Source organism: Falco cherrug, chromosome 3 (assembly GCF_023634085.1).
Source record: "Falco cherrug isolate bFalChe1 chromosome 3, bFalChe1.pri, whole genome shotgun sequence".
NCBI lineage: Eukaryota > Metazoa > Chordata > Aves > Falconiformes > Falconidae > Falco > Falco cherrug.
This window is the reverse complement of record NC_073699.1, coordinates 54,749,471-54,777,134: the sequence shown is the minus strand read 5'-3', so window position 1 is coordinate 54,777,134 and position 27,664 is coordinate 54,749,471. Positions and strand designations below refer to the sequence as shown.

The following is a 27,664-nucleotide window of genomic DNA, read 5'->3' as shown; positions in this document are numbered from 1 at the left end:
GACTTCTGAGTGAAGAAAAGCACGATCAATCTTGAATTGAGCAGATCTTAAAAAATCGACCCAAAAAATTCCTAAACTGACATCTCTACCCCAAACAAACCCCTCACCCAGTCTTTTCTGTCACATGCTTCGAAATGTAGTGTTCAGCAGCAGCTAAGTCTCAAATGCTTCCCTTTAAAATATCTGGTCTGGAAAGCATGGATCTAAAATACTTTATCAGTTTCTGTTAGAGCCAAAAATCCCCTTAGAACCTTTGCTTGGAAGGTGAAGAGATATCAGAGTGAGGGGCAGGGGAGGCAAACGTGCTGCTTGCTGTTCAACATGTGCTCAGTCCCCTTACAGAGCATCCTCTGGGGGATTTTTCCATATGATTCCTAACCTTAAGCCAGCCTTTCCAAAGGCTTTCATCTGTAGCAGAATGGGTATCATAATACGTGTGTTCAACCTCATGAGTCATGGCAAAGGTTACTAGGCATTATTGACCTGCAGTGCAATAATGTCCCTGAAGACTAACCTTTAAAGCTTTCAGTTCTGAGTAAGTAAGACTAGCTGGATCTTTTCTATGTCTCTGGGAACGTTATAACTTTTCATAAAGCCATGTATAAAGCATACTGAAAAAGGGCAAGAGGAAATTGCCACCTTCTCTGAGACAGGCCTGCAAGGCATGCACATACTTGGCTTACAGAAATCTCTCCTCTTTGTTAAGCTGTTTGGTCAGACTGGTATTGCCAACATCAATACGATTTTGACAATGGTAGGAAGGAGCAATCTGGCTATGTAATATCTTCATCTTTTTGTTTCAATAAACAGAATGTGTATTAACATACAGCTTTACTGGATCCATAGCTGGTGTACCTTGGCTAGCTACTTTGAATTTGATGGGGCTAAAAACCTTTACATTAGTAGAGAATCTGGCCTCTAGTTTAGATTACACGAACAATTTCCTGCATTACTAAAGGCTTTTTAAAAATAAGAATGTCCATTATTTTGCAAAATTAGGTAAATATAACATTTTCATAAGGTGTAGCAGATTACAAGACCTATCTTATTTTCTACAGAGGTATGTTTTTCAGGCCAGAGATGCCTAATAAGTGATTTAATGGCCTTCACCTCAGTTTAAAAGACAAACAAGGCTTGTAGTAGAATTTTTCAAGAACATCTAAGCCATTTAGAATCACAAGTGATGGAAATTTTCCATTTTGAATAGCCTGGACTTGTGGTTTCACAGAAGTGGATCAGGTTATATATGAAAGAGGAGGGCTACTGGGAAGGGCAAATTTATTCCAGTACTTTCTTCCTACAATGTCATTGGAGTTTATTTATTTATAAAGCAGAAACTGGATGCCCCTTCATACTCTTCTGTCTTTCAGTGATATTGACATTTACAACAACGTGTGCTGGCATTGTTTCTCACATCACCCATCAACTGCTTTACCAGTTAATGCAACAACTTAGAAAGTTAATCATAAACCCAAAACCCATTAGGTATTTTACACCCAGAATATTTTACAGAATATGCTCTATGTATCCTTGATGTATCTGGAAATTGGATCTACAGCAACTTAAGAGAGACACATTTACTTTTTGTTTTTCCATGTTAACATTTAAAAAAAACTGGGAAAAAATGATCCCAGAAAATCTGAATCAGATTCAAACAGGACAAAAATATTAATGATAAACCCAGTAGTGCCTGTTAATCTATTTTCCAAATTTGATCAGAAATTCTTGACCTTGCAGAGAATTCAAAGTTAACCCTAACTACACAGAGAATGGTATTTCATAGAGAATACTTGAATGCAGTTCTATCTCATTAAAAATTCAGCTCCTGCTTTAGCACATTTTAACTATCAGAAATGCCAGGAAATAAATCTCTGCCTTGAACTATGTGATATATGTGAAAAAGCTTGGTAATTTCCATCAGGTTCCTAATAGACAAATATCCATATCATGAAACTGGTGCTTGTTAGAAAATCCAAGGAATGAAGAATGAATGGGAGTTTATTCCCTTAAAACTTTCCCTCAGAAGACTGGCTGCAGTAAAGAGCTCCTGTGAGGATATCTCCTGTAAGATCTGGTGGAGAGCAGCACTGTGTGCATACTGGTGGCTTAGTAGCACACGGTACTTGAAAATCATAATTTAGGAATCACAGTTTCACACTCATATTACTTTAGTACACTGCATTTTTAACCTTTTCCATTTCTTTCTAAATATTTAGAGTTTGGAGTTTTTTTAGCCCATGCATTATTTAAGTAAATAATGTGAAGCAATTTTTTATAGTCATTAAAATGTTCAAATCTGTGCTACTGTCATATTTCTTCTTCCACTGGTCTGATTTTATAAATTTCAGTCATAACAAATACTTCTTTATTCAAAGCTAAACTTTTTTCTTACTTAATGATTTAAATGAATTGATTTTTTGGGGAGGAAGAAACCCCAAGATTTCCATAACTGCAAATCTGGAGCACTAATAATCCATCTTCTTTTAGACCCTCAGCTTCTAGGTGAGGTCTTTTAATGCGGCAACATGAGAAAGGCAGAGATATTATGTGATGAGATCTGGTCACAATTCCTTTCAACCTGAGACTCTCTGTTCCAGTGAGTCTCAAGTTTAGAAATGAAATATAGCAAAAGAACTAGACAAACAAAATCGTCACCAGTACCATAAGCAAACAGGAAAGATATTGAAAGTAAGAAGTGCAATACACTTCTTCATTAGCTGTCAGTTATGACTGACTACCACTAAACACACTAATTTTCAGCAGGCTAGCAGCTAGGTTACCGACCTAAGTGAATATAGGTTATAAAGCCAGAAAACCTTATGTCAGTTTTCTTGCTGGCAATGCAATCATGTTGAATACCTTCTCCCCTAAGATCATTAACACTGTTAGGAAAAGAACCATTTTCTTATTCGAAAACCTAGCATCCAAGGCTAATGTTTCACTAACACTAAAAACTCTCCTTACTGTCTGTACCTATTGATGTTTCCGTCATTGCAAGGGGAGTGATTTTATCAGATGAGTTAGAGATGGCCCAACATTGTCTTGCGAACAAACTTTCTTATTATGGTTAAGCAAAGTCCAGGTCAGTTCAGGAGTCAGTACATTAGCTGCAAAGTTGTGGAAGGGAAGAATTTGCAATAGGAACTGACAGCTGCCTTTTAAGACAGAAATTGGGGAGCACTGCAGAATGTAATTGGTGACGAAACAGCAGTCTGCAGTCTCAGTTCCTTGAGAACTGTTCAGCAGCAGAGCAAGACTTGCAGAGTGGTTTTTTTGCCTTTTGGTGGCTGGAAACGTGGCGTAGCCACTGAACATAGTTACTAAAAAACTCACAGTTAGCTTGCCATCAATGTGCAAGTGTGTCCTGTTTATTACTGCTGCTGTTTAACTTTTATTTTAACTTTGAAGATGATGCTGGGATGCCCTCCACCCCAGCTCCCAAACCTATATAGTGGCACTCTCTGCAAAGCTAAAAGCATAGCATCTGCCACTTCTGCAGTTAAGTCTGTTGGTCAGGAGGTGACTAATAAAGAACCAAGATATTCCTCTGACCCACATTGCTCCCTGCAGGTCGGTTAGTTATTTCTAGAAGATTTCCAAACCTTAGACAGCATACTGAAAAATATTTTTCCTTTCAGGTCCAGTGTAAGCCTCAAGCACTTTTGTGTGGAAACCACCTCATTTCTGGTTCCCTGTTTGGCTGAGGCAGTTAGGCAACTACTCCATCACATGCCATGGAGATGTCACATTATTGTACATGTGAAAACTGGCCAACCCAAAACAGAGTTCTCACACCCCAGCCCACAAACTCACCCTCAGAAAAAGTGTTAGGAAGTGAGTAATGCAAGTGCGAATCCCCTTGTGTTATGGACATTCCTGGCTCACAGACACCAATGTGAAAGAAAATGAGGAGTTTACCCCTTTCGATTTATATGTTTGACTGGCCAATTCCTTCTCAAGGTGAGGGTATGACCTTTTGAATCATACTTCTAAGACACTTGATTTTTTCATATTATATAGGTAGCACAGCTCATAGCTCCGGATTTTGGATGATACATATAGGGACAGGTTCTTTGAGACGGGCATTGTGCTGTCTAAAGAAGATATATCAAAGTTTTTTGGTCAGGCCTAAGGGGAGGCAAAGGCTTAGGCATCTTTGACTTCAGTTGTCAATCAGAGTCAGTAGGAAGCACATTTAAGTCCAGAACAAATACCACTGTAGCACATAGGTGCTAAACATGCACACAGGTTTTGCTTCTATCATTACCAAATCAAAATGTAGCACACTACCTGCTAAAGACTTCTCCCAAAAAGCTCAGAAGTTGGAGTAGTACTTTTTCCCCTCTTCTCACAGCTGCATCTAGTTCAGTGTAAAATTCATAAGTGAGATGCGCACTTGTGGGAGATGCATTCTGCAGGATGACACCTTTTTTCACTTTGCCATTATGTGAATATACACAGCAATTGCATTTCCTTTCTACAGCAGACAGTTTTTAAAGTTTGACTTTTTGCCTGTTTCATCTTATCCCTGCTATGAATGGACAGGAAAATTGTATGATCTCCAAAAAAAGGTGTGGTGATACCCTTGACCTATGATTTCCAGGGACCATAATTTGAGAAACCCTGGAGTATGGAATATTCATACACAATTCCTGTGCTGTCCATAGATAAAGCATCTCTTTAATGTTTGATGATGCAATTTCCAAATAGTCTTTTAGTGGAAGACAGTTGGCGTTTGGATCTAATTTCCTTTAAAGAATACAGGGTCAGAGTTCTTCTTACTGGAGTTTGTTCCATAACCACCCAAAGAAAAGTAACCTCTTTTTCCCTCCTAAAGTTCTCTGCAGAGTCTCTGTATCTAATCACAAGTATATATTGTAGATGATTTAGTCTCTTCCTTGGTGAAAGATAATACATAAATGCAGTACTTTTATTACAATGATTACATATATTCTAAAAAGCACAGTACTAAGTTACATTAGTGCAAAATCATTATTTCAACAGAAACATATATTTTTAACGATCCCTGAAGCCAATATAATGGCAATTACCAACGTACTTCACTACCATGATAAAGTAATTTATTAATAATAATAAATTTTCTCAGAATTAGAATATAAAATATTACTTTAGCTACAGTCTGTCAGAGGGGACAGATTTAAGCATTCTGCATTATATGAGACATTGGAACAGACAAACCAGGCAACTTTATATTGGATAATTAAAGGCATTTTGAAAGCTGTTTGGAATAAGGGAAGGAAAATGTAATTCCCAACAGAACTGAGAATCCAACCGTCTCTTCAGAAAAAAAAACCAACAACAAAACAAAACAAAAAGAAAGAAAAGAAAATCTAAACCAAAGAAAAGTTTGGTTTTTTTCTTTTATGTGAAGAAACAGCAAGTGTGGACCCCAGATTCTAAGGATTAAGTTATAAAAAGCCCCTTGGACTGACCTCCAGTATTTTGGAAGAAAGCCCAGTGTGTAATGAGGGAGTAAGAGAAAGAGAAAGACAAAAAAAAGTGATTTTTTATTTTTTTTGGTACGCTTACAGTGCCTTCAGGGACATTATCTGGGTACTCTGGGTAAACAATGGAATTATACCAGTAGTCTCTCCCTCACCACATGTTTGAATTATGCAACAAATGCTTGATTGGTGGCTTTTTTGTACTGAAAAGTGTCTGATCACTTCATCCCTCTGGTAAAAGAAAACATTACCTAAAGAGAAGTGAATTAGTTACAAAATAAACCAACAACACACAAAAATTTGGCAGCAAAATCACTGTGAGAGATTGAAGCATCCTCCCTAATGTAAGCAAGCAGTCCTGAGAACTGGAAGCAAAAGACTCCAGATAGCTTGGGAATTTGGCTGCCTCTGTGGCAGATATAGTAAACAGCTTCAGAAATGATTGTGTATATCTGCTAATCACTTAGGCCATAAGATAACAGCTAAGTTGACATTTTGTGTGCAAGAAGTGAAACTGCTTACGCCTGTTCCCTATTTTCTGTCATTTTTGCAGAACAGTGACTGTCAGCAGTGTACCCTGAGTGCAATAATGTTATAGCACATTGGCAAAAAGACAACCTTGAGACTTATGTGCCCCCAAATGCAAGTCCTGTCTGAAATTCATGTTTTAAAATGATAAATGTTACTTTCTTCTCTGTGCATCATCTAGTAAGAATGCAAAGAGTGCAAAAAAAACCCAGCTTGTATTCGAAGGTTACTTGGGCCTTCCTGTTTTAGATATATGCCCAGAGCTTGCTCTTTAGCTTACTTTCTTATCATGCTTCAATATGCAGTTCCATCACTGCTGTTTAGTAGTAATTTCATGACTTGGTGTTAGAATTGGCTTTGGTATTAGAACCAGTTCAAAACATTTCTCCCTGCTCTTCATTCACAGAGGTACATTTCTGTTTGTACCCAGAGACTGTTGCATCCCAGCTTTGCTGATAAAAGTATTAATGAGACCACACTGTAATTTTCACTGATCATATAATCTTTGTTAAGAACAGCTCCCTTTATGGGGAGCTAGAAGTAGTGTTATAACTAAAGATGTGGAGAACCATTAATCTTGAGGTCAGATAAAAGTTTGCTGTACACCAGGTGATGTAAAAACTCACTTCCCAGATGTGGCATAATATTATTCCAGACTTTGGTTTTAGACATTCAGAAAAGGTCTTATTTCTTCCCTTGCCTGCTTCCTTTTTCTTTACTAAGAAATGCAGGAAGACTGAAATGATCTATTCATGGCTTGAAGGTAATATCACTCATAGTCTGTAATGTTTTCTTCTGACTTTATGCTTTTTCTAAAGTTACAATTAGTTTTAATGCACTGAATCTATCACAAACATCACTTTGCTCTAGAAAAAGGAGCAAAGTATTGACAATTGCCTGCCCAACCTGTATTTCACATTTCTGCCTGCATATAAATAGATGCTTACAGTTGTTACCTTGACTAATTCTACAAACAAATATGTGATTTTAATGCTGAAGAGAGGCTGCATGTGATCCTCAACCACCCATTCTACCTGTCCTAGTGCTGAACATCTATAGACTCTTTGGAAGAAGCACATCTAAAATAAGAACAGGCTTGTGAGAAATCCTGACTGTCCACCCTTTCCCCTAGTGAAGTTATGAATATTTTTTGCCAATGGGTGGGGGAAAGATTCTCTTCAGATCTTGCTGAATGCTTCTATCAGTGATAAGAAAAGTGTCAAATCACATAAGGAGTAAATATGGAAAGTATATTAAATTCAAGCATTTTGGGAAGCAAAGAAAATACCTAGAGACATAAGAAATAAGCTATAGTGATAAAGGAGAATAGAGGTGGTTGTTTCCATAGGAACCAAAAGAAAAGGGATTTGTCTATGTTCAGAATCACTTGCATGACATTTAGAAAGGGGTCAGAAAGTTTCTCGGTACAATTCTTCCTTTTCCTTGCACTTTTGAAAACTCTAGGTATTTGGAAAGTAAAAAGAGTTTGGAAGGTAGACAGGATTCAAGACTAGGGTAACTGCAAAGTTAATGCTGCCTAATTTACGTGAGGTCTTCTGTGATATCAACCACCTTTAAGTGTTAATGCATGAGTATACAAGGAGCAGACAAGTACTAAGCTACATGTGTCTTCTTGGATTGTTGGGTCTGTGTAATGTGGAACCTAACACTTTTCTCTTTCTGAAGGATGATGAGAAAGCAAGTAAATCTCACCAAAGGAGAACTGGCCAGAGGACGTATTACTATTTTTATGTCCCTAGATGTACCAACTAAAATATTTTTTTTCCTATAAGGGGATATTCTGACACATGTCCAGGCAGAAAAATGTAATTTGTTCAGAGAACAGAATCAAAATGCTTTCAAAGCCCAGATATTCCAGAAGGAAGTATATGTGATGCCTCACACTGAAAGAGATCTGGGGCTGAAAGCAGGCAGATAGCTAGGTAGGTGTTAGCAACGCCTTGCGGTGGCAATAAAAAGCAGTGTGATCTTGTGTTGTAAACCAATGGAACAATCATTCTGAACAGCAGCATTGTTATTGCACCTCTGGTCAGATCACAAGTGGCCTATTGCCTTCAGTTGTACCACCAACAGAAAGGTACTGATAGATACCAGGCTACAAGAATGGAAGGAGGGAGTTAAAGATGAGGAACAATTGAAAGATCCCTACCGTTTTACTTAGCCAAACAGCAAATACGGAAATGGATGACCTGATATACAACAAATATAATTATGAAACAGGGTGAGGAAATGAGCCAAACTTAGAATGACATTATGGTTAAATAAATATAGGCTGCATATAAAAACAGTGCATTTTTTTAATGGAAGTGTTTTCCCGATGGGAATATCATAATTTTTACAGCAAGCTTGGGGAAAACACTAGAGAGCATGTGTCAGAGCGCAATCATGCACTAGTAGTTAAAGAATGCATTTAGCATGTCTTTCTCATTATCATTATCATTATTATTCTAGGAATCATATTCAGTTAAAAATAAGAGGGAGGAATGAGGGAAAGGTGTAGTTACATGCTCCTCATCAGGTTGGTAAGTGATTGCAAGAGTTAATTTCTTTGTAATCAGGAATAAAAAGAAAAATATGGAAGGCAAAGTGTGAGGTAAAGGTCAGTGGGAAGTAGGTCTGAGTGCTCACAGTTCTGCGATGAAGTCATAGGAACTTTATCAGGTGACATTTGTGGGGACATCTCTTCAAGGAAATGCATTTTCCAGAAGTCTGGACTTATTTTCCTTACAGCTTGAATATCTGTAGACCCCAGAGATGAGGTTTCTGGTAATGCTGCTTTCTTAAAGGCCACACATCAAAGGAAAGCTTTGCCTTGAGTTAACTTTAAAAGTTAGTGAGAAGAAATACTCGAGACAGCCAGACTGTCCAATCTGGAATCCTTCCAGACTGGTGGTGCCTTGAACATGGCTGGGCAGAAGCCAGCTGAGAGCCTGGATTAATCGAGGGAGTTTGTTACCTTTTTGCTTCCATCTAAAAAAAGCAGCTGCTAGCCTGGTTAAAATGGGTTTCAAATTAATTCTTGACAAATTCAGATATAGTCTCAAGACCCTTATTCTTTTACCATCATGGATATTGTTGTTGTTCTGGCAACCCACAGTAGGATCTTGAAGATGACACACTACAGTGTGTTGGAAAGTTAGTCATGTAAAAAGTCAAGAAATAAGCTAGTAAGGAAAATTCATGTTATCCTTACTGGATTTGCCAATTAGTTTAAACAAGAATGATAAAGTTATGTTTCCTTCACTGGCACTGTAGTTCTTTCTTTAGTTTTCTATAAGCCTGTTGTGGAAGACAGAATTTAAATGCCATGAATCACTGCCAACAGAAAAAAGAAACTTCTCGGGTGGGGGCAGAGAATGTCAATAGCTTGTTTGAGCCTTGGATTCATTTTGCAGACACGCAACTCAATTCAAGGAGATTTGGTAGGATGAGATAAACAAGTGTTGACAAAACATAGAAAAGAAACAGACTTTCACATACTTATGGAAGGTAGGTAAGCTGCTTCTCTGAAAGGGAGCACTTTAGAGGCTGATCTCATGCCAGGCTTAAGCTGCCGATTGCTATGTAGCTTGTCTGCGTTTCATTCCTTTCCTTGGGTTATACATGGCTACTCATCCTTCCCAAATGAAAAGTGTGAGGGAAGAAAAAGGAGGGGAGGAAACAACATCTTTTTCTCCAGTTTTGATTGTATCAGAAAGAGATGATCCAAGTGTAACTGATTTCTGTGGAAGCTATCCATAGACAAATCAAGACAGTCTGAATATACATCTACAGGAAAGCCCTTGATTTTAATGCTGCACATTAAGTGGAGAATTCAGCTTTGAAACATTTTTTAGAGTACAGTTCTCTTTTACTTTTCTGCCAAGACATCCATACAAAGTTCTGTGCTTTTGGGCTGAAAAAGAGTGGTTTCCTAAAAGAGACTGATGGATGCAGCTCTCTGAGCTATTTTACTCCCTGATTTGGTAAATAGATTTTTATGGGATAATTTACATTATTAAAACTAATCACACCATTAAAGTATTTGTCTGAAATGGGGTCCTATGCATTACTGAGATCGTCTTTTCCTGAACAGGAAACAAGATTAGGGCTTTGCAGACAGAATTATCAGTTCTGATTGCATGGATTTGATGTAATATTTCTTTCTCATTTTGAATTTGCTTAGTTTAAAGTTACATTTTCTTCTTGGATTTGTCATCATTCACGAATTTTTCTGCATACTTGTTACCTATGGAATTGGACACAGGTACTAGTGCAGATGATCAGTTAACCTTCATTTTGAAATAATGTTCCCATGTAGATTAAGTCAGGTTTTGACCGGAGTGACTGCAGAGTAACTCAGTTCAGCTCAGCTGTACTAATCTAGAGAGTTTGTAAACATGTGAATGACAGTGGGTTTGTCTTCCCAAGTAGGATAAAAAGTGTGGAAGGTTGCTCCATCTGTCTAGGTTTTCTGTTTTTATCAAGGCTAGTATGATGCTGGTAATGCATTGGTTGAATGAAGGGTAACCTGTCAGGGAATAGAAAAAAGAGATAGAAGTAACTTTTAATCCGTATATCCTGTGCAGTTTCTTGTGTAGATTTTTGTATCCTTAGTTAAGCCCAAATACTTAAAAAATTGAGGACAAGACCTATCTGTAGACTAATATGAAAAAACTCTACCTAAATTGTGAAGTATCTATGGCAAGGAAACATGAAAATTAAATGATTTAATGAAGAGATAGTTTCTTATATATGTTTGAAGTCCTTTGTGAACACAGATGTCTATTTGCACGTGCTGCTTGCTATAGGAAATATGTTAAGTGTGTCCATGAGAATCTATATACAACTCAACTTCTTCAAAATGAAACTCTCCATGTGCAGCTAGTGTATTTCCCAAAGGATCAGTTATGAGGGTTTCTTAAATCCTCTTCAGAGTAGCAACATAAATCAGTCCAAACACTAATTCTCATGAATGATGCTCACTATACGTCACGGTGTATAAAAACTGTTTTAACCTCTGACTGAGAAATAACAATAACCTGAGTCTTATTTCCATGTAGACTTTTCCATATGTTTTTGGTCCAAGCAAAATAGAATAGAGAGAGGAGAAAAAATGGTGCAAGGCTTAACCTTCTGTCTGTGATCAACAGCCCTCAGGGACTTTATGTTGTCTGATGAAAACAGTACAAAAATGCTGACGGTACTATACATGCAATAAAGAAAACTCCATGCTGACATAATGTTAGAGAAGAAAGGTGAAAAAATTTCAGTCATCATGTTAATAAACCCCTTAAATTAAGTATGTCTGTAAGTTCTTATTTAAAGCTTTCTTAAGAAAATGAGTAGAAATGCACTAAGCAAGCAAGTATCATGAAACTTCTAGCAGTAGTGTGGGTCAAAGATAACATTGCATGTGGTCCATAACTGAAGCTGGAGTGAAGGAAGGTGAAGTACTGCCCAGTGAACCCTACCCAGTCACTACCCTGTGTTTGGATCCCAGAGCCACCCAAGCCCTTCAGCAAATCTTGAACTTGGCTTTTGTGCAAAAGGATCAAAAATAACAAAGGTGAAATCCATAAACCAACTCTAGGGCAAAATAAATGTCAGGAAAAAGAATCTGGACCATCACATTCACATGCAAAGATGCCGCACATCGTTTTCCTTATTCATTGGCCAATAATGACAATTTCAAAAGATTATATTTCCATTTACTGCAATAACAAACCCATTCATTCTATAGTTACTGAAGCTGCTTATTTCAATATCAATTTATTAGCAGTATTAATACAAACGCTTATTATTTGAAAATGTGAAACAATGTCTTTGTCACTAATTTTAGAACTAATTTTAATTTGAACTTGACATTAATATAAACATGATAATGCCACTTTGCCACTATGTATTGTCATCATGTATTTTTATTTTCTCATAGGAACTGACAGAATATGATTCATAATGACAATATTAATGTAAGGCTATGAATAACAATAAGGATTTATAATAATGTTAACATACATAACATCATCTGTATTGAATCTGTCTACATTAATAACTTAGATTTTCTTTTTCCCTATGTGGTATACATTTTCATGTGTCTATAAATGTCTTCATTAATATACATTTATGATTACTACTAAGCTTATGCATAGTCTCTTTTATTATGCAAATAGAGGTTATAACACACTCAAAGACAGTGACTCTCCATACATCACTTTAATCTTTAATAAGTCCTATAAAAAGCAAGTAGGTTAAAAACTCAGCCCCATTAATTAAAATAGGTTTGCGTTCTTGAACTAAAAATTTTCATAGTAGAAGATGTCTATGGAGCTATTTATTACCTAGCTTTATTTATCTATATAACATCTCTTACAAAAAACTATGCCAAAAAGGTATTCTGAATTGGCAAAAAAAAAAAAAAAAAAAAAGTGAAAAGAAAGAAATTTATAGCTTGGAGTGAAAGTTTTATCTCTACACACATCCAGGTACAATTGGGAACAATAAGACAGTCACAAAGGCGGTTCGACATGATGCGTAGTTGTTGGAGGGCATATGGTACATTTTACTCTTAACTGAGACTTTTTTTTTATCCTTTTAGTGCTTTATGTTAGAATGTTAACAAGATTTGTTAGTCCAGCTTGTTTTCTTTAAAGTACAGTTGTTAAAAAAGCCAAGGAGGAAAAGCAGTGTCACAGCCATCTGTGAAAAGCACCAGAGCAATAAATGTGTCGAACTGTGATGAGAACTACACCAGTAATGATGAAGGTCTCTGGGGAAATCTTCATATGCTGTTGATCTTCTACTGGACCATCAAACACATCACTAACATTACATGGAAATAAAGCCTTTTTCCTTCACCTTCCTTTGTTGTGTTTAAGAAGAAAAGCTCATCTGAACAGGTAAGTAAACAGACTATCTCAGGATGAGGATGTGAGCAACATCTTCTAGTCCCAAAGAGTTTCTAAACTATCCTTCTGTTCTTGTGGGAGTACAATTAGATTAAATAGTCCCTATTGTCCAGATTGAGATAAAACTAACTGGATGTGAAGGTTTCGATTAAAAAAGCTACTTTAGAATGTCTATAGAAAACTTGTACGTTCATATTGAAACTTCAGCTTGGGAGCTTTCCTGGACGGGGATGTGAGCCAGCTGCCGAAATCCACACAGGTCAGTAACAGAGTCACACCTAATGCGGAATTCCTGAGGCTCAATACTGTACTCCTTTCTCTAGCCTGTGTCATCACTCATTAGCAGATATATCTTGTCATGTATGATTAAAAGTGAATTAATTAAAACTCCTGTGTCAAAAGGTTAACTATATGATTTATGCTATATTATTATGAGTGCCTTCAGAGAAATGTTAGGCTGGATTCCTATTTACACCAGAAGACATGTTCCCTTTCAACTCAGAAAGATGAGTTTAACTAAGGGAAAAGAGGAAAAGCAGGCTGAGAGAATACTGCTTTTACTCAGAAATGGCCTCAAGGACCCTTTTCAGGTCCCTGTTGTTGGGATGTTGGGATGGGCAGAGGGAACCCCACTCTGGGAACTGGCCTGGCAGCTATTGTTGCATATAGGGTACAAGGAGGGACCATGGAGGATGACTCCTGCTTCTGGAAGGGGCTTCGCAGCCCTGCACTGCAGTGCTCCAGGCCACCAGACAGCACAACCTGTCTCTTCCCTTTGGTGGCAGCCATCACAGCCAAGTTCAACAGCCAAGTGACACAGCCACGTTCTGGCAGAAGTAAAGGTGGGAGTGGGATCATTTCCCACTCCTCCCAATCTGCCTGCTGTTTAAATAGTGGCTGATATGTCTATGAGTGACTTTTGTGCCAGGGTCAAAGCTGCAATTCCCTTGCAGGAAGTGCTGTATGCAGATACTACTATGGATGGCTGCTGTCACAGCTGTGAATGCTGCAATACAAGGTACTGCTTCTGCAGTTACACAAAAAACCCAACTGCTAGAAGGAAGATTTATCAACATGTTTAAAAATCTTCCTGAGAAAAGACACTTAATAGTGGTTTTGGTTTTGGTCCTTTGGGGCTCACATAGCATACTGGAAAAAGTGTTAGGCACGGAGTAGTATGCAGGATATTAGATTAAAACTCTTCATTTGTGGGGTTTCATAGGTATGCAAGTCTTGTTTCTGCAATATGCATTGTGTGGTTGAATTTCTGTGTTTTATTTTTGTTTACTATCCTATTATACAGTAAAAGCCATGAATTCAGTTAAGAAAGTGGAATTTGCTTTATAAATCCTACTGATAGATTTCTTCATAGGGTAATGGGAATCTGCTACATCTCTATAATACATTAACACAGCACCAATCTTTGATTAAGTGTTTTTAAACTGTATTATTTTTCATTTGTTCAAAATGCCATTTTGACACTACCTCTTATACCACTGTAAATGCTATGTATGTAGGTATTTTCAGAACATTTGGAAGTAACTTACTGATCAATGCTTGATTATTCTTGCTTTTTGACAAACAACTAAATCTCAGAATTGTTCCATTGTCCTTATGGCCTACTCTAAATCCTGTTGATAAGCAGTTTAATTGATTTCAGTGGTCTGTAACTCTAAGACTTTATCAGAAGAGCTTAAAGCCATTAACAAGCTGTAAATTATAGCTGACTAACTGACTTAGGAAGTCACTGGGAGTGTTATGAAGGGATGACTATGAAATTGAGACCAATATTTATAGCTGATGAAGCCAATTTAAAAATATTTGAAAAGATTTCCTTTTATTTTTGGATACTGTTTAGTGCGTTCTTGCCCAAGTCAAATTTATACTTTGGACCTTCTTTATTTTACAGCCATTTATAAAGAGCAGGACCAAGTTGGTGGAGAGCAATTGTTCTCTTCCCAGGAAAACTGGATGATTCTGTTAATATATGAGCCTCAAAATATTCATGTTAACCTTTACATTGTCCCCTACTGGTTTCAGCATCATCATTAACTGAAGTGTGACTCACTTCCCTGAGGATAAATTGTTCCATTTAAGAGGCCACATCAAAAACATGACCCGCACAAGTGGGGAAGAGGGCTGTGCGGTTTTGCAGATGCTTCTTAAGAAGTGCTATTGGTACAGGTGTTGCAAATAAGGGGAACATAATAACAAAGGTTACAACTTCATTAGGCTATACTGCTTGCTTTTACTCCCATATACCCCATGAAACACCCATGTGAATAAGTGATATACAAGGGTACTCAAAAGGCATGAGAAAGCTGCAGACAGCTGGGCTGTCTGCTATAGGAAGAAAGCGACTGTGGGTATGCATATAAATGAAATTATTGGCTGGTCTTCTGCACTATTTTTGCCACTGCTAATCTTCTCCATGAAATGTCTTTTCATGGCCTGCCTCCTTTGAGGAGGAACCTCATGATTTGATGCAATTTAGGACTGTCCTGCTCATGCTGGATTCAGAGCAGCATTATATATTTCAGCCTCCGGGGTTCATCAGCTCACGATGTGAACAATAAACATAATGTCTAGAAGATAAATTTAAATGAAACTAATGCACGGAAACAGATACAATCATCAGCTAGGCCTTTGCAAAATGTTGTGCGCTCAGGGCAGCAGAAAAGGAAACAACCTCTGATAGTTACGTCTATATAATACCACAAACTGTGTAATTGATATAATTTAGGACCAGTTTCAATAAAAGTGCCACCCTTACCAGAGCTTCTGTGAACTTCTGGACATAGGTTTTACTGAATCTTGACTTTTGTATTTTCTTTAAATTATAGACATAAACTGAAAGAGCAACGTATTAATAAATACCACTCTATTGCCACACAAAAATTGGGCCAAAATAATGTTATGGTTCTGATTTAAACAAAGAAAAATAGGAGATTTAAGGGAATAAATACCCAGGGTGACTTTACAGCATAAATTCTGGCAATCTGAATTGCAGCCCACTGAAGGCAGATTTTGTCTAAATGGCTATAATTATTTTGGGCACTTCCTGTCTAGAGACAGTTCAGCTTCTCAAACAAACCTCTTTCTTTTGTCCCTCTGTTTGCCCTTATCCAAATCCATATTCTCTAAGCCTCTGTTATATTCTAATACTGAAAATCATCGATGTGATATATTGGGGAAGTGTTATTATCCTCAGTTTTGCATGTGGAGAATTGTGTTCAAGGCAGAAGTAAAAGGAATTGACCACAGTTCCACCTAGAAAGTCTGTGGCACAGGAGGGAATAGAATGCAAGGCATCTAAATCTAAGGTTTTCCTAACTTCTGACCTATCTAACCTCCATAATTAGTCTCTGTCCCCATGTCCCAGCTGAGTGTGCCTAAATATAACTCTAAGATATTGTGTTGATGCTTCATTCATTCAGTTTTCCATTGGCTTCTTCCCATTACTGTGTTTTTGTTCTGTCTTAGTTTTATACAAGGTTTTCCTTTGTATTAGGAGATGGCATTTATAAAGTAAAGAAACAGGTTAGTTGGTTATACTGCCCCAAATCCCTACTGTTGATTCAAATCTAACAAAACTGTGTACTACATAATTTGGAGATGTGAAAAAAAAATAACTAAAATAAAGAATAATAATAATAACAACAACAACAAACCCAACAATAATAAAACCAACAACTGCAACAACAATAATAATTATAATGAACAGGAGAGGAATAAAACCCAAGGGAAAAAATCCCCAAGTGATGCACAGTACAGTTTCTTGACACCTGCTGACCGATGCCCAGCCAGTCCCCGAACAGTGATCAGCAGCTCCTGGTCAGCCCCCCCTGTTCATATACTGAGCAGGACATTCTATCATATGGAATATCCCTTTGGCTAGTTCTGGTCAGCTGTCCTGCCTCTGCTCCTTCCTGGCTTTTTGTGCACCTGCTCACTGGCAGAGCATGGAAGCTTGAAAAGTCCTTGTTTTGGGGTAAATGCTGCTGAGCAACAACTGAAACATCAGTGTGTAATCAACATTTTTCTTATACTGAATCCAAAAGACAGCACTGTGGCAGCTCCTGGGAAGAAAAATTAACTCTATCCCAGACAAAACCAGGATGGTATGATAACAGACAGGTATAAATCTCCCCTTTGTTTTTCAAATACATAATTCTTAAATCTTAATCTTTAATTAGGAAAAAGAGAGAAGAGAAGGGAAGGGAAGGGAAGGGAAGGGAAGGGAAGGGAAGGGAAGGGAAGGGAAGGGAAGGGAAGGGAAGGGAAGGGAAGGGAAGGGAAGGGAAGGGAAGGGAAGGGAAGGGAAGGGAAGGGAAGGGAAGGGAAAATGTGTTCATCCATCCTTTTTTTTTCACCAGATCTACTGGACAGGAAGGTCTTGTAATGAATTAGTTTTGTAAGGCATTTGATAGCCATTTCTGTCCTCTTTAGCTGACCATATTCCTGCTTTCACTGCATAAGAGACTGTTCTGGGAGGACTTTATTTGGACAGAAGAAGAAAATATCCCTTCTCAGATAGAATGAGAGCAAACCTAGTTGTCTTCAAGAGCTTGATACACAAGCTCCAGTTATGTCAAAGCAAAGTCTTAGTGAGATCAGTAGGGACAGAATTTCTGAAGAAATCTATATAAGTGCCTTAAAAGGTTAATGTTCTTGCTGACTAAGATCTCCAAAATTAATTCTTCTACAAGCAGGTTTGCAGCCTCCTTTGAACCCATATGACTATGAAGTTATACAAGAAGTGTTGTTCCACTTTCTGTAGATCTCAGTCCTGACTTTTAATATCCAAAATTTTAGTAATCATAAAGTATCCAAATGTGAAGAAGTTTCTGCAGTTAACTGAGGCTGACTTTCAAAGCTATGAGCTTTTTGATCTCCAAAAGATCTGAAAGCATTTTGTAGTTTACACTTGCATAGAGGTGTTTCAAAAGATATATAATCAACTTATGTTCATAAAAAAGCATAATGAGTTATTTTTATTTTTTAAAATATACAGAGCATTTATTTGTGTGATTTTTTCCCCAGAAAACCCCAAAGGTTTATGAGACAAAAGATCCAAAGAGCATTAACTTTGAAAGAGCATAGGTACACATGCAAAATTTATATTCATATTGTTTCTTTCTCATATAAATAGTGGAAGTATTCCATTGAACTGAAGAAATGTAGCGCAATGTCTTTAATGAATCATATTTTTCTGTCACCTTTAGTGGAAGGAAAAACTTACAAAGCTTAAGGGGCATGAACTGACGTAACAGAAAGGTTCCAGATAATGAGGAAATACTGAAAATTCTTCAGATCTCTGTTCTTTGTATGATGTATGATTTTGGAACAATCTGTATGTTTTAAGCAAGTAGAGATTATAATCAAGAGAAAAATATGAGCTGAAACCACTTTGTAAGTCAAAAGTATTTTTTTCTGAGTAATTTCTAGTTTGCATGAATAATTTAGATTAGTTTAACTCATCAACAAAGGTTAGGATATCCACATTTTGAAATAATTGAACTTTGCTGAACCATCAAACATATAATTTCCACTTAACTAATAGTTTTCATTGATTTATTTTTTTCCAAGAGAATAAGCAGGTCAGTTATATCTGGAATATCTGATATGTAAAGAAGATACATTCTTCACACACTGATTTTCTTCTCTAGAAGCGAAGGAATGCAACATTTAAAAAAAATGAAGTGAATTTGCAAGACTGTGCAGAGCTGGCAATAGTTTCTTATTATTTTGCCAAAAGAATGTTGAGAATGTTGGTTACACTTGAACTGAATACAGTGATTTATTTTAGAGGCTGTGTTATTCAATTTGGTGTTTAGCTTCCTTTTCATCATCTCTGTACATATATCCATTGAGAGCAGAAGTTGCTGGGCATTGCTTATAATTGTTTGGTATTTCTTGCAGGTATACTATGTGGGTTCCTTTGAGATACACAATACAAATCCTTCTTGGAACATGTGTGGCCCAAATAAGAAAAAAAACCCCAAACCCCAAATTCCCCCTCCTAACTTCTCCAACAACTATTTTCAAAGAAGCTCTCCAGCTCCCTTATCTCATTAGTACACCTGATGGCTCTGCCCAGCAACTTTCCCATCTCTCTCCAGAGCCCTGGCAATGCCCAAAATGACTGCTAAAAGCAATGTGTTTCACTATTGTTTCAAGCAAAATATGGACAGAATGTAATGCTCTTTGTCTGAGTATCATATTTTTCTTTGCTACAAGCTGTTGTCTGGCTGAATATATGTCTGATGAAACTGGAGAGCCTTATGCTTTCCTGAATTACTGAGCACTGTCCTACTTATGTAAAATTTTTAAAAAATATGTTATGATTAATGTATATGCATATATGAAAAACATATCAGGTTATAACATTTAGAAAATGCCAATATCAAGACTGTCTGAAGAAATATGAGATTTTTTTTCTGCATTAAATGTCTACTTTGCACACATGGTTTTCCACAGGTCTTGCTATTACCATGCTATTTTTGGTAGGGTGCTGGTGTCATTCATTACAGACATGGATAATGTCTGTTGTTCTATTTAATGTATGGTTTATTTTCAGTATACGCTCCATGTCCTATTAACCACACCATGTATAATTTTGCTCTGGTGACAGAATAGTTTTCTTCTTGGCTTGCTTGCCTGCCTGTCTGAATTTTCCATCCACTTTTGCCGACTGGAACTTTTCAAGGCTCTGGTGTGATCAGCCTAACCACATTTCTTTTCCATGAAAACCGGTGCATGAAGAAACGGGGGAAAAAATTACAGGGGTAAAGATGGTTCAGTTCCGGATCTTGTTCCATCTGGTATGTGAAGGTGACATATATACCCAGGTGATCCCAGATGCAGAATTTATGTGTATCCACAGAGACATGAAATGTTTTTAAAAAATCCTATCAGTCTTCCATGTGGCTTTCTTAGGTAGCCAAGTACTGCAAAATGTTTGCTTTAAATGTGTTATGAATTTATCTTCAAAATGCCCATGAGGTAATGTAAGAAGATAGTCTCCATTTGCATATGAGTAAGAAGTGTACCAAGAAGCTGCAGCTTAAACTTTCAAACAGTGGAACACAAAACGATTGATTTTTCCAAAGTTTTTAGTATGTCAAACAATTTTCTGTATGTAAGTGTTTCACATGTTTTTAATTACACCTGAATTTATTCAGGATCACCGTAAAACTGAACTTAGATTCTCAAGATGGTTACCCAGAAAATAAGAAATTAGAAGAGCCATTTATGAAAAGCTTAATATATGTGACTTAACTGACACAGTATCTTATTGACAGAATCAGAGATGGAATTCAGTTCTTTGGGGAGAATTCAACTGCCTTAAGCATGCATTCAATCATGCATCCCAAGTCTTGGGGTTTGTTTTTAGAACAAATACACCAAGTTTTTGTACAAATATTGCCAGAGATCTAGTTCTGAACTGTACCATGTTGCTTCACTTATTCTCTGCACCTCATATGAGTTCCAGCCTTCAGATCATGTTATGCTTTTTCCTGCTAAGGTAAAAATGATCTTACTATCAGAAATCTTCTCATTGTATTTACATTAATGGTACTTAGAACATCAAAAGAATGACTAAACTTAAGATGAAATTCAGGTGAAGGGGGACAATTTGACTCCCCTTTAGCTGGAAACATGGAATGTATTGATCTGTCTTCATCTGTAATGACCTGCACATTTACAATTCTCTGGTTTAAAAGATCTGGAAATCTAATCCAAATACTGGAAGTTACATTCACAAATAAGTTGTAAAGTATGCACACTCTTTATATAGAGCATGATCAGAAGACCCAGACTAGAAAAGGCTGCATTGGATCTAGGACTGGAAGGCTACATTTCCATTTTTTTTTTTTTTTTTGTAAGATTAGTGTCTAGCTTAATAGGTACTGTTTACAGTCAGGGTTATGCATCAGCAAGATGTCATTACTTTCAGTGCTTAGGTTGAGTCTTTGTTGAACCAAACATGTTGAACCATGTTGAACCAAAATGTGTGGATGTAGAGGTCTGACCACCATTAGCTTGACGAGTTTGTATCTGGCCCTTGCACATGGTAGATGAGTACAAAGGTGACTAAATGTCCTTTTGTGTTTCATTGGCATTTACATTTCCATTCAGCCCTTAAAAATCTAGATGCACCTTAAATTCTGCTAGTAGTTTTTCTTCCATGCCTGTTTTGGGTATGCTCATAATGACCCAAGTCCAAATACAGTCAAGTGTCTCAGTTCCAACTTCCCAGCTATTTCCTGGAACAAGGAAGATAGTGCTTTATACTCTCTCCCACAACATCTGATTCCCTATGAGTTCTCTGAGGAGAAAGAAGACAGCCAGCAAGGGGAGGGAAAGCAAACTGAAGAGAGTGATCTGAGCCAGAAGTCCTACCTCCCAAGGAATCCTCTAGCCAACACTGAAGCCTTCCCTCTGAGGCACTGTGATATTCACAAGTGCAACAGATGCTGGGAGTTGTTAGAACTTCTTGGGTTTTGTTCAGTTTCCTACTGAAATGCAGTGTGCTGTGCTCTGTCTTTAGAGATGGGAGGACGGTTACTTACCTCACTGATTTCTCCTGAATATTTTGAGGCAGGCTGAAACCTTAAGTGAATGCACGATATTAGGCTGCTTTTTCTCACCAGAGCAGAGGAAGGCCTATCTCTCTAAGCAAGCAGTGTGGCCCAGGGCAGTAGTGAAACAGTTAGCACTGAGTGCCCAACATCCATGCTGTCCACGTTGCAAGGAATTGCTTTGCATGAACTCCAGTCTAGTTCTGTAGGTTGAATGTCCTTTGTTGTTTGGAACCCATGAGGTGCATTCATGGAGAATTTCTGATTTCATCTCAAAGAGAGTTAGTTCAGGTGGTCCAAAAGGGTGACTTTGTGTACTCCTGCCCTGAATTAAAAAAATAATGGAGCCACTCTTCAAACCATGGAAGGTGGATTTGGGCTATGAAGGAGAAACCCAAGAGGAAGAAACTTGCTAGTGTGAGTACCTCCTTGAAGACCCTGAATGGTACAGGGACCCAACGTGCAGCAGGAAGCAGAAGCAGAGATCAAACTCCAAGGATATGGAAATAAAGACCACTTTATAGGAACACAGAAGGGTCTGCATAGAGCTTGCCTGATGCAAGAAGCTGCTCAGAGTTTCTGTAATGCATCCCTGTAATGAAATTCTGTAACGCATTTCTGTAATGAAAAGAACTGCTTGAAATGATGTCCACCATGCTAGGATCTAGTGGACAACTGTCAGATCTGTCTTCATGCCTTTTACATAAGTGTCTCTTTCTCATCAGATACAAATTTCAACTATTGACAGATCTAGCTTTTTCTAGCTTGTTACTTTTGTGTTAGAATAAAAATTAATTGTGTAAATGGGAAGTCTGACGTGCCTTTTTTTGTTTTCAACTAATGGTAAGGGACACATGGGTTAGGGTTTCTAGATCTGCCGTGTTAAATTAGTTTGAGACATGTTCAGCCTGCTGTCATTTTGTCTAGCTTATGCTGCTTCTTGTCCCTTTGACTTCAGTAAAAAACCTACAAGAAACAGGATGGACTTTCTGGAATATTTCTCTATGTTAGTTTTCACACATGATTTCATCTGCAGGTTTTCCACTATAAGAAGGAGTGTTCAGTGTGGCCCTCAGTTCTTATCCCTTCCCCACTGGAACAAAACTTGCTGGCAACAAATATCATCTTGTTTGAATGAAGGAGACTAAAAAGTGATGTCAGATTTATTTCTGCACTTTAAACAAACATTTTAATCTGCTGTGCTCTTTTTCGTTTTAACAGTGATTGTATTCAGTTTATCATTCCAGACGTTTCTTCATGCAAACTCCCTCACCAGGATTTGAAAACACTTTTTTCTTTCAAGAGAAATATTTCACACACTCTATCCCTTTGTCTGAAAAGCAGAGTCATGTGGGAACTGATTGCTATTCACTGAAATGATATTTTCACTCAGAATTAATATAGCCTTATTTAATTTATGACATCACATAACATGATAAATTATGAATTAAAAATATCATTATTCGGTGTGTGAATGCTTGTCATCCATTTTGATACCGAATTAATCCTGAAGCTTTTGGAAAAAAGCTTCCAGCAGCACACAGTAGCATCATTAGTAGCAGAAGCTCAGGAAGGTCCCAAATGTTTGCAAATGGGCAATCCTACATCATGCACTGCTCTGGCTTTTGTGATTTACTAGATTTTCATATGTAATATATTGTACTCAAATCAAAATAGATTAATTGTTTGACACTCAAACACAGCTTTTCTTTAGATAGCAGGATTTAAATATGACACGTGTTGCACGTCAGTTCTAGCAAGGAAGGAGGTATGTATCCCTCTACCAGTACTCTACCAAGAAGCTCATTTACAAATGACTAATTTGCATATTTGCCCCAGCATGCAATTTTAAATATTTTTAAAATTATTTCTGACAAATTCCTGTTGTGCATTCATTTGCTTCCGAAAGCAGCCAGACGTGAAAAATACCCTGCATACACCTAGGTGTATATCTGCAAAAAGCCTCTAGGTTCTGGAAAAAACATGAGAATATTTTTTTCTGTTATTTTAGTATTTCCAATTCTGATTTCACTAGAAATGATGAAATGATGAGCTAGAAAGAGTAACACAAAGCCAATTAAACTACTTTGTATCCTAGACTGCATGAATTTGTCTGGATGAAGTGTCAAAGATTTGTGGTATTTCTTGTTTAATCTGAACTGATTCACCCATTCCAGTGAATCTAAGAATAGATTTTCTGTCTTTGTATGATTCTTGACTGCCTGTAATCTAAGGAAATGAAAAAGGGATGAAATTACTTTTACATTTGTGGTGGGACAGTACTTGGTTAAATTTTTTTTTTTTTGGTACTCAGATTTTAAACAAAGGATCCTGGTAACAGCTTCCAGCTTATTCTGCATTACAAATAAACTGAATCAACAGCACCTCTAGGTTGAGTTTCTAGCTGTGCTTCTTGACTCAGATATCTCACACTGCATCTGATTTTCTCTTTTTACTGATTATAGCTGTTATGTTTTTTGTTTAACCTAGGCTAGCTTTTCAGTTACGGGGAAAACAAATCAAAGTAGGGGGCAAAGATCCAACATTACACAGACATCATAAATTCCAGTAATCTGAACCAGATAAATATGGCTTAGAAAAACATTGTGAAACTTTATTGGTAAGTTTGTCTTTAATATGCATTGCAGAACTTTAATAGCAGCCAGTTTTGGTCGTTGTTCATTTCAGACAGGAAAGGTGAAATGTGATTAGAGCTACAGCTAATTTGGGTGGTCTGTGTACTACCAGTTGGTGTCTGCCTACGTTATTTACAGCTAGAACAGCTATATGTGGTGAGCGAGCTGTATATTAGAAAGAAAGAGAAGCAGCTGCAAAGAAAGAAAAAACAAGAGTGACGGGAAAAGCTTATTCAGAGGTTTCTGCCAGGGGAAAAAAAATAGTTGCGGAAAGGGCAAGCTGGAGGACATGCTGAGGGTAACTTGCCAGTGCCCAAGGCTGAACATCCAAAGTAAAATGCATTCGCTTTAAATACTGTTGCTTATTCTGGTGCAAATCATGTGAATTGCACCAATGTCTGTGAGAGGCAATGTGTTTCATCTGCTGAAATTTAAAGAGCAAGCCGATTTAGAGCTCAGTAGAGAGGGTGGGGTGGGAGAAAGTAAATAAGAGTTAAGCCCTGAGAGGTTTGCTTGGGTGACATGTATATAAACAAACACCTAGAAGATCTTTGGTGATAATCACAGACTGACAGTGCAAAAGGCTTTAGCATCTCTCTCTAAGACAGCATTCAACAGAGTATTTGAGCATGTACAGTTTCGGAGTCACAAGTAGACCCATGGAAGACAGGATTTCCATAGTTAAATAAATGCATAGTTTAGGCAGCTTGCACTGCATCTGTGTATGCCATTCAAAGTGCCATTTGTAAATTCTGGAGTCTAAGGAACAGTCCAACAAATATGCTAAAAGCTCAGATAAAATAAAGATTATTGAAAAAAAGCTTATTCTTTTGATAGACATAAAAGCCGTATAAAGTTAGCCCTTTGGTGCAGAAGAAAAGAGAGAATGATCAATATAACAGTTGCTCCAGTGACAGTTCAGTGAAACTTTAAAAATATTTATTAGATACGTATTGCTGTTGTCTTAACTGGATTACCAGAAGCAGCACATATTGTGCCATTAATTTATTCTGTGTAACGATTGTTTAAACAAAACATTTGTAAATTGATCCTGGCTGCTGAACAAACTGCAGGTTACATTGTTAATAGGTAGCAGAAAGAATGCTTTTTTAATGACTCCAAGTAAACCAAAGGAAGCAAGTTAGAGCAAATAATTTTTTTTTTAAATGAGATGTGTCAGCTATTTGTAACTCTTTTAAATTTTCCATTTTCTAAACCCGTAGTAAGAACAGGCTTTTTATTGTTAAATTTATGAGGGAGAAAAAAAGTATCATTCCCAAAGCAAAGACTGCTAAATTTATCTTTTTTTCTCTCTCTCTTTTTTTTTTTTTTTTTTCCCTCCCCTTCACTGTTTTAACAGAAGTCTTCAGGCTCATACAAGCAGTCTGTTCTGGTCTTGTCCGTGTAAAACAGGAAGACATAATTTCTTACCAAGAAACAGCTAATACCATAAATACACGTCAAATATGCAACCTAAAATCCAAGAAATGCTAACACTAACATATTGTAAAGCAAGGCAAAGCAGGATTTTAATGGCAGCCTGAATTCTGCCTCTGTTCCAGCAGTAATTCACTGTGTACCATATTGGCTATAAACAAAACATGCTATTTCACAATTTCACCTTCGATGACCAACAAGAAATCTGAAAAAACAGGCCTGGTTTGAAGAAGGTAGAAAGCAATTCAAGGTAGAAAACTATAATCTTGATTATAAATTCACTTGGTTTTTCTAAACATATGCCAAAAGTCGAACAGAAAACATGTAAACCAACACAACACAGACTTTTAACAGAGGTTTGAATTTTTTTACGTTTACAGTTGTTGCTGTTGAAATAACAGTCAGAGCTAAATAGGGTCCTAAGAGCCTGACTAGTTTGCTGAAGACTATGCCATAAAATTAATTTCTTTTCTTGTTTTTTTTTACAGTGTTATACCTGTGGTGGCTAGAAGACCTGACTCCTGACTCCAGAAGTTGCCTTTGTTCCTTTATAACAGTTTTTAATGATTTTGTACACTGCTTTCCCAGCTACCAACTGGAGGGAAGGGGACATCCTCTGAATCAGATCCAAACTTGAGCTCTCAGTCAGTTTGCTAGAAGTGCTGGCTAATAGCACATCTATTGAATATAGTTTCAGTTATTTTGAACGTTGCTACTCTTATTCAAAATCACTGCCCCATTAGTGCCTATGCTTGCCATACCTTGAGATCTGCTGTTGGAGTCAAGGCACTGTCATCAGAAAGACAATAACAAAATGGAAGCCCAAGTACCTGCATCAGGTTTTTGTATCATTTTCATACATTTAACTATAAGTACATGTTTTCCACTATGTGCACTGCAAAGTAGAACCCCAAAGCCTTGCATTCTACCTCCTGGTTTTTATTCTAAAATCTTTATCACTGAAAAAGAGAGGAGAAGAATATTGTCTGCATCCAGGTAATGTGGAGCTGCAGTACTGGAAGTGAGAAGAATCTTGTTTAGACTTGCAAAATGAGCACAATTGATAAAGAAGTCACTGAGGGAGAATAAATGTGAAACACTGAGATATCATTTTTATAGCGTCACTTTTCTGATTATAACAGCCACTTAAAAAAAAAGTAATCTTAGCAATAATTTTATTTCTCGTTTACATCTACTTTGAGCAAAGTTGAGACATGGGAATGCAGTAAATAGTACCAACAGCATTTCTGAACAAGCTGAAAAAAACTGTATTTATATTCAGCAGCACAGGACAAATGCAAGGAATAACACAGCTTATACTTCTCATGTGTACATGTGGTCTGTATTGTTTTCATCGACTCAGACCACTTTACATTTTCACATATAATTGGCTTCATATATTAAATGTGCTACAGATGGAAAATATGGGAAAAAAAAGGCAGTAAACCAGCTTGAATTATTGTAAAAATAGATTTGGAAAGTTGACTTTGATATCTGTTGCAGCCTAGGGACCTGAGGGGATGCAATAATAAAACACAGTGCTGGGGCAGTGTAAAAATCGGAGCAACTTTGCCTCTGGCCTCTTCCTGGTGTGGAAGTTTTAGTTGTTAAATTACAACAGTGCGGTAAACTCCCTTCCAAAGAAAAATTTAAAACCAGACTCCAGAATACTTTGGAATAGCTGCAAATTTTTATTAAGAAGCAAATATTTCAGGAGAAACAAGAACTTAGAGCAGCTTTCTGAAAACCCAGTCTTCCTGTTGTTTGCTTTCGCTACTCTCATTTCTCCTTCTCTCATACTTTACTAAAACAGTAACTTATCTTTTTAATTTTATAAAACTGATGAAAGTTACAGTCCTTACAAGCAGAGGTCTAAACCAGGTATTATTCTTGAAAAGAATTTATTGTATGGTATTGGTCATGCTTTAAATGATGAGGGTTGACCCAAACTATACCTATGGCTTCCTTCCAGCCTAAATTATCCTATGAATCTATAAAAAATGTGTAGTTAAAGTAATGATTATTAAAGGATTAAAAAGAATATCTTGACCTTGGTCTACATCCATGCAGGGACCCTAGAAAGAAGCCCTGGAAGTGGTGGCTAT

The 27,664-nt window shown here is 37.2% G+C and overlaps 1 long non-coding RNA gene across 6 annotated transcripts; it reads left to right on the top strand.

Moving 5' to 3' along the window:
* The first annotated feature begins 3,808 nt into the window (after positions 1-3,808).
* Positions 3,809-23,952, top strand: LOC129735646 (uncharacterized). Of its 6 annotated transcripts, XR_008731432.1 has the most exons (5): positions 3,809-3,960; positions 12,652-12,892; positions 13,855-13,919; positions 16,963-17,038; positions 17,278-23,950. It is a non-coding gene; the product is annotated as an uncharacterized LOC129735646 (long non-coding RNA). The 6 variants fall into 6 exon arrangements; XR_008731430.1 differs by having other exon boundaries at positions 12,652-13,919; positions 16,963-17,022; positions 17,278-23,952; XR_008731428.1 differs by having other exon boundaries at positions 12,652-13,919; positions 17,278-23,952.
* Positions 23,953-27,664: the final 3,712 nt, after the last annotated feature.